This window comes from Schistocerca gregaria, chromosome 2, assembly GCF_023897955.1.
Source record: "Schistocerca gregaria isolate iqSchGreg1 chromosome 2, iqSchGreg1.2, whole genome shotgun sequence".
Classification (NCBI taxonomy): Eukaryota; Metazoa; Arthropoda; class Insecta; order Orthoptera; family Acrididae; genus Schistocerca; species Schistocerca gregaria.
In genome coordinates this window covers 78,341,472-78,347,261 of record NC_064921.1, presented here as the reverse complement: position 1 = coordinate 78,347,261, position 5,790 = coordinate 78,341,472, and the positions used below count along the sequence as shown (strand labels likewise).

Genomic DNA, 5,790 nt, shown 5'->3' with positions numbered 1-5,790 from the left:
ACAGCACACTCCGTCTTGAGGCCACGAGTGGCCTACGGGGACCATCCAACCGCCGTGTCATCCTCAACTGAGGATGCGGAAAGGAGGGGCATGGGGTCAGCACACCGCTCTCCCGGTCGTTATGATGGCATTCTTGACCGAAGCCGCTACTATTCGGTCGAGTAGCTCCTCATTTGGCATCACGAGGCTGAGTGCACCCCGAAAAATGGCAACAGCGCATGGCGGCTGGATGGTCACCCATCCAAGTGCCGGTCACGCCCAACAGCGCTTAACTTCGGTAATCTCACGGGAACCGGTGTATCCACTGCGGTAAGGCCGTTGCCTAAAGAAACAGGTACACTTTCCTAATACTGTGGAGGGCCCCGGCGAGCTCGCAACACGACATGGCATGGACTCGAGTAATGTGTGAAGTAGTGCTGGAGGGAACTGACACCATGAATCCTGCAGGGCTGTCTATAAACCCTAGAGGGTACGAGGGGGTTCAGATCTTTTCTGATAAACAGCGCACTGCAAGGCACCGCAGATATGCTCAATAATGTTCATGTCTGGGGAGTTTGGTGGTCAGCCGAACTTTTTAAACTCTGAAGAGTGTTCCTGGAGCACTCTGTAGCAATTTTGGACGGGCAGGGTGTCTTATTGTCCTGCTGGAATTTCCCAAGTCCGTCGGAATCCACAATGGATATGAATAGATGCAGGGGATCAGACAGGATGCTTACATACGTAACACCTGTCGTAGTCGTATCTAGACGTATCAGGGGGTCCCATATAACTCCAACTGCACGTGCCCCATACCATTACGGAGCCTCCACCAGCTTGAACAGTACTGAAATGCAGGGTCTATGGTTCAGATGGCTCTGAGCACTGTGAGACTTAACGTCTGAGGTTATCAGTCCTATAGAACGTAGAACTACTTAAACCTAACTAACCTAAGGACATCACACACATCCACGCCCGAGGCAGGATTCGAACCTGCGACCGTAGCAGTCTCGTTGTTCCGGACTGAAGCGCCTAGAACCGCTCGGCCACCGCGACCGGATGCAGGATCTATGGATGCAAGAGATTGTCTCCATACCCGTACACGTTCATCCGCTAGATACGATTTGAAACGAGACTCGACCGACCAGGCAACATGTTTCCACTCATCAACAGTCCAATGTCGGTGTCGAAGGGCCCAGGCGAGGGGTAAAGCTTTGTGTCGTGCAGTCGTTAAGGGTACAGGAATGGGGTTTCGACTTCGAAATCCATGTCGATGATGTTTCGTTGAATGTTTTCTACCCAGACACTTGTTGATGACCCAGCATTGACATCTACTGCAATGTGCGAAACGGTTGTGCTTGAGTCACGTTGAAAGATTCTCTAAGTCGTCGTTGGTCCCGTTCTTGCAGGACCTTTTTCCAGCCGCAGCGATGTCGGAGATTTGATGTTTCACCAGATTCCTTCTGATATTCATGGTACACTCTTAAAAGCTAGTGTGGGAAAATCCCCATCGCTATCTCGGAGATGCAGTGTCCCATCGCTCGTGCGCCGACTATAACACCACGTTCACACACACTTAAATCTTGTAGGGAGCACATTATACTCTTGTGGGAGCGTTCTAGATGGTTATAAAACTGGTAGGCAAGATCGCAGAAATTCTTTTTATTCCGTGATTACTGGTTTCGCCGAAAGTAAAGCCGCCATCATCAGATCTTAGGACACATACAGGTTACAACATCAAGGCAGACAATGGTGATATTAATAGTCGCCTGTGACATGCAGGCCTTACAAAATTGTCATACGTAGCACCGGAAAGTACCTTGTACCTCTACTAGTCATTCCCTTTTCTGTTCGGCTTGAAAATGGAGAAGGGAAAAATGATTGTACGCCTACGTACGAGCCCTTATTTCTCCTGTCTTGGCTTCTCGAACGTTTGAGGGAGAACCGGGGAAGAGACAACACATTACAAGCAGCGCCAGGCGGGCGCTGACGGCAAAGAGAGCACCCAGCGCCCTCTGGGCATAAATACTGGACAAGATCCTCCAATACGGCAGTCTCAGGAAGCACCTGAAGAAGGCAACGAGTTGCGTGGCCGAAATATTGTGCCAGTGCGACACAAACATCCGGCAGTAGACCCGATTATTCCACATGTCAACAATCAAATACTTGAAAATGGCATAAAAGTCCGAAACTTGGGTTATACTTAAACCATAACACAGTGAGATGGCAGTGTGTTCTTTTGAAAGATACCTGTGCTTTGTTACTGCTCTTCTTGCCTCCATTTTTCTCTGGCGCCCTATCCACACACCGGACGTGTCATCACCATCTTATCACTAGCCACACGATCGCTACCTATGTTATGTAGTAAACTATAAAAAGTACTATTTCTATTTTATTTTAATCCTATTTATTTTAAACATTCAACTGTAAAAAATTGCACAGTATATGTACTGATATATTTGAACATCATTTGTCTATGGCAGCACGTAGCATGGAATAGAGTATTTTCTTCCACGCCAGTTTAACTTGACTGTTGAATCCGATCAAAATTATCGATTTATGAGATATCAAATTTTCGTTTTTTTTATTGCTATAATTTTCTGTAATAAACGTAGAAATCGAAGAATGATTGAAAAATGTTGACTGTCACAGTTGCAAGTTTCATAGAAGTAGCAGCAACTGTCCGGATTGCCCTCAAGATGAAGCACTGGCGCCGAAACCATCACAGATAGCGTTTGTCCGCTATGTCGCTCAACAATACAGTCCGCCTGACTGTGTTCACCACAGCGGCGTCGAACGCCTATCCGGCCATTATTGTAGGACAAGTTGCAGCGGGACTCGTCCGAAAACACTACATCTTGACACTCAGCACGCCAGTGTCGGCGTCCACTTGGGCATTACAATTTGTAGCGTTGTTGGGTTGTGGTCAATGGAAGCCGACGCAGTGGCATCCAGTCCATTCTGCAGAAGACAGCGTCGAACCGTCGATGGAGACATGTCCGCACCGACTGCAGTACTCCAACATCGCGCCAACTCTGTGGACGAAGCTGTTCTGTCCGTTACGGCCAGGCAGTTGTTTCAGCGATAACCGCTAGCCCTACATTCTGGCTGCCAAACAGAAGACCCTGGGCTTCCAGCTACTCAACCACCCTTCCTACTCGCCAGACCCAATCACCACGGACTATTGTCTGCTTCCAAATTTGGAGAAACAACTGAAAGGTAACTTGTTTTCAGAAAAACGAAAATTTCAAAGAGGTTGCGGATGAGTGGTTTCGCGATCTACCGCGTGACTTATTTGTACGGGCTAGAAAAGCTGCAACAACGATGCACCAACTGCATCATTCTCATGGGAGACTATACTGAAGACACTTACGTGAGAGAACTCATGGGATAGCGATACGCACATATACAGATGGCGGTAGTATCGCGAACACAACGTGTAAAATGGCAGTACATTGGCGCAGCTGTCATTTGTACTCAGGTGATTCGTGTAAAAAGGTTTAAAACGATGTTATGGCCTGTGCGAGCGCTACGATTGCAGGTTTGAATCCTGCCTTGGGCTTGGATGTCTGTCATGTCCTTAGGTTAGTCAAGTTTAAGTAGTTCTAAGTTCTAGGGGACTGATGACCTCAGAAGTTAACTCCCATAGTGCTCAGAGCCATTTTAACCATTTTTTTTTAAATGTAATGGCCACAAGAAAGACTCTGATAGCAGAATGATATCTGGAGCTAGACGCATGGGACATTTCATTTCGGAATCCAATATTCCGAGATCCATAGTGTCAATTGTGTGCCGAGAATACCAAATTTCAGGCATTACCTTTCACCACGGAGAACACGATGGCGAACGGTCGTCACTTAATGACTGAGAGCAGAGGCGTTTGTGTAGATTTCTCAGTGGTAACAGACAAGCAACAAATCAATGTCGGACGTGCGCCGAACATATCCGTTAGGTCCGGCGAAATTTGGCGTTAATGCGCTATGGCAACAGACGACCTACGGGATTGTCTTTCCTAACAGCACGACATCACCTGCAGTGCCTCTCCTGGGCTCGTGACCATATCGGTTGGTCGCTAGAGTACTGGAAAAAACGGGACCTGGTTAGATGAGTTCCGATTACAGTTTGTAAGAGCTGATGGTAGGGTTCGAGCGTGGTGCAGAACCCATGAAACCATGGACTCAAGGTCTCAACACGGCTCTGTGAAAGCTGGTGGTGCCTCCAAAGTGTGGACTGTGTTTACACGGAATGGTGTGGGTCCTGTGGTCCAACTGAACCGATAATTGATTGAAAAACGTTATGTTCGGCGACTTGGACACCCCTTGCAGCCATTAAATGATGCAATTTTTATGGATGACAATGTGCCATCTGCCACAACTGTTCGTGAATGATTCGAAGAACAGTTCGAGCGAAAGTTTTGGCCTCCCAGATCGCCCGCCGTCACTCCCAGGGAACATTTATGTGACGTAGTCGAAAGATCAGTTCGTGCACAAAATCGTGCACCCTCTACCCTTTCGCAATTATGGGCGGCTGTAGAGACAGCATGTCTGAATATTATTCTTCAGGTGACTTCGAACGAGCTGTTGAGCCCATGCCACATCCAGCTGCTGCACTACAACGGACAAAACGAGCTCTGACACCATATTAGGAGTATCTCGTGACGTTTATCGTCTCATGGTATTGTATTGTATTGTATTGAACGTTAACCGGGGACCTAGAAACGACGGAGACGCTCCGTTCCCGCCGCAGCCACAGTGGTCCACAACCCCACGACGACTACCGCAGTCCACTTCACCCTCCGCCGCCCCACACCGAACCCAGTGTTATTGTGCGATTCCGCACCCGGTGGACCCCCCAGGGAACGTCTCACACCAGACGAGTGTAACCCCTATTTTTGCGTGGTAGAGTAATGGTGGTGTACGCGTACGTGGAGTACTTGTTTGCGCAGCAGTCGCCGACGTAGTGTAACCTAGGCGGAATAAGGGTAACCGGACGGATTCGTGTTCGGCGACCAAACGCTCCTTCCCGCCCGGAACGTCTCATGGTGTATGGTTTATTTCTAACTTCAGATGTTCATTGATCACTGGATATCGCTTTCTCGTATATACTGTAATAACTTACTGGTTTGTTTCTTTTGCCATCTCAGTGTATTTGTATACGTACCACATTGAATGGAGTAGCTTAATAGCAGTCTCGAAAAAAAATAAACTTTTCATGATGGCATTTTTAATATAATTCACTCTTTAACCAACTTACCTCATTGTAACTAGTGGTTTCTCAGCAGGTGAAACAGGTGGAAAATTTTCTGTCCGCCGTTGTCAGATTAGCTGAGACTAGTTGCTCCAAGAAGTCGAAAGTGTCTGGACTCAATCTGTAGACATTGGAAATTTTTCGTGCTGAGAAACCTCACGAAAAAGCATAACCGAACTACGTTTGATGTTAATGGCATTGTACAGATGCATCCTGTGCTTCCATTCCTTTTTCAGTTTTTTGAACTTTGCGAGGTGCCGGTGTATTAACACTAAATTCTTCTAGAATCTTCATATGGAAATGATGCTCTAAGCCCCCCTTTTCTAACTCCTACTTTTGCTGTTGCACAAGGATTAAGAAGAAACGCGAACTGACTGTAATTGACCCTGCAAGTGGAGTAGAAAAGAGTTTGCCACCTGCAATAATTTAATTGGATAGAAATTAAGGAAAGTTTCGTTAATGTAGTGAGAATTGAAAGGGTTGCTCTACCGATTAACAGAATGAAAGTTCTGTCCAAAATAACAATTTGATTTATTCCGTCGAAATGTTGGAACACGTGAGGCAATA

The 5,790-nt window shown here is 46.9% G+C and overlaps 1 pseudogene; it reads right to left on the bottom strand.

Moving 5' to 3' along the window:
• Positions 1-206: 206 nt before the first annotated feature.
• On the bottom strand, positions 207-323 carry LOC126337351 (5S ribosomal RNA; annotated as a pseudogene).
• Positions 324-5,790: the final 5,467 nt, after the last annotated feature.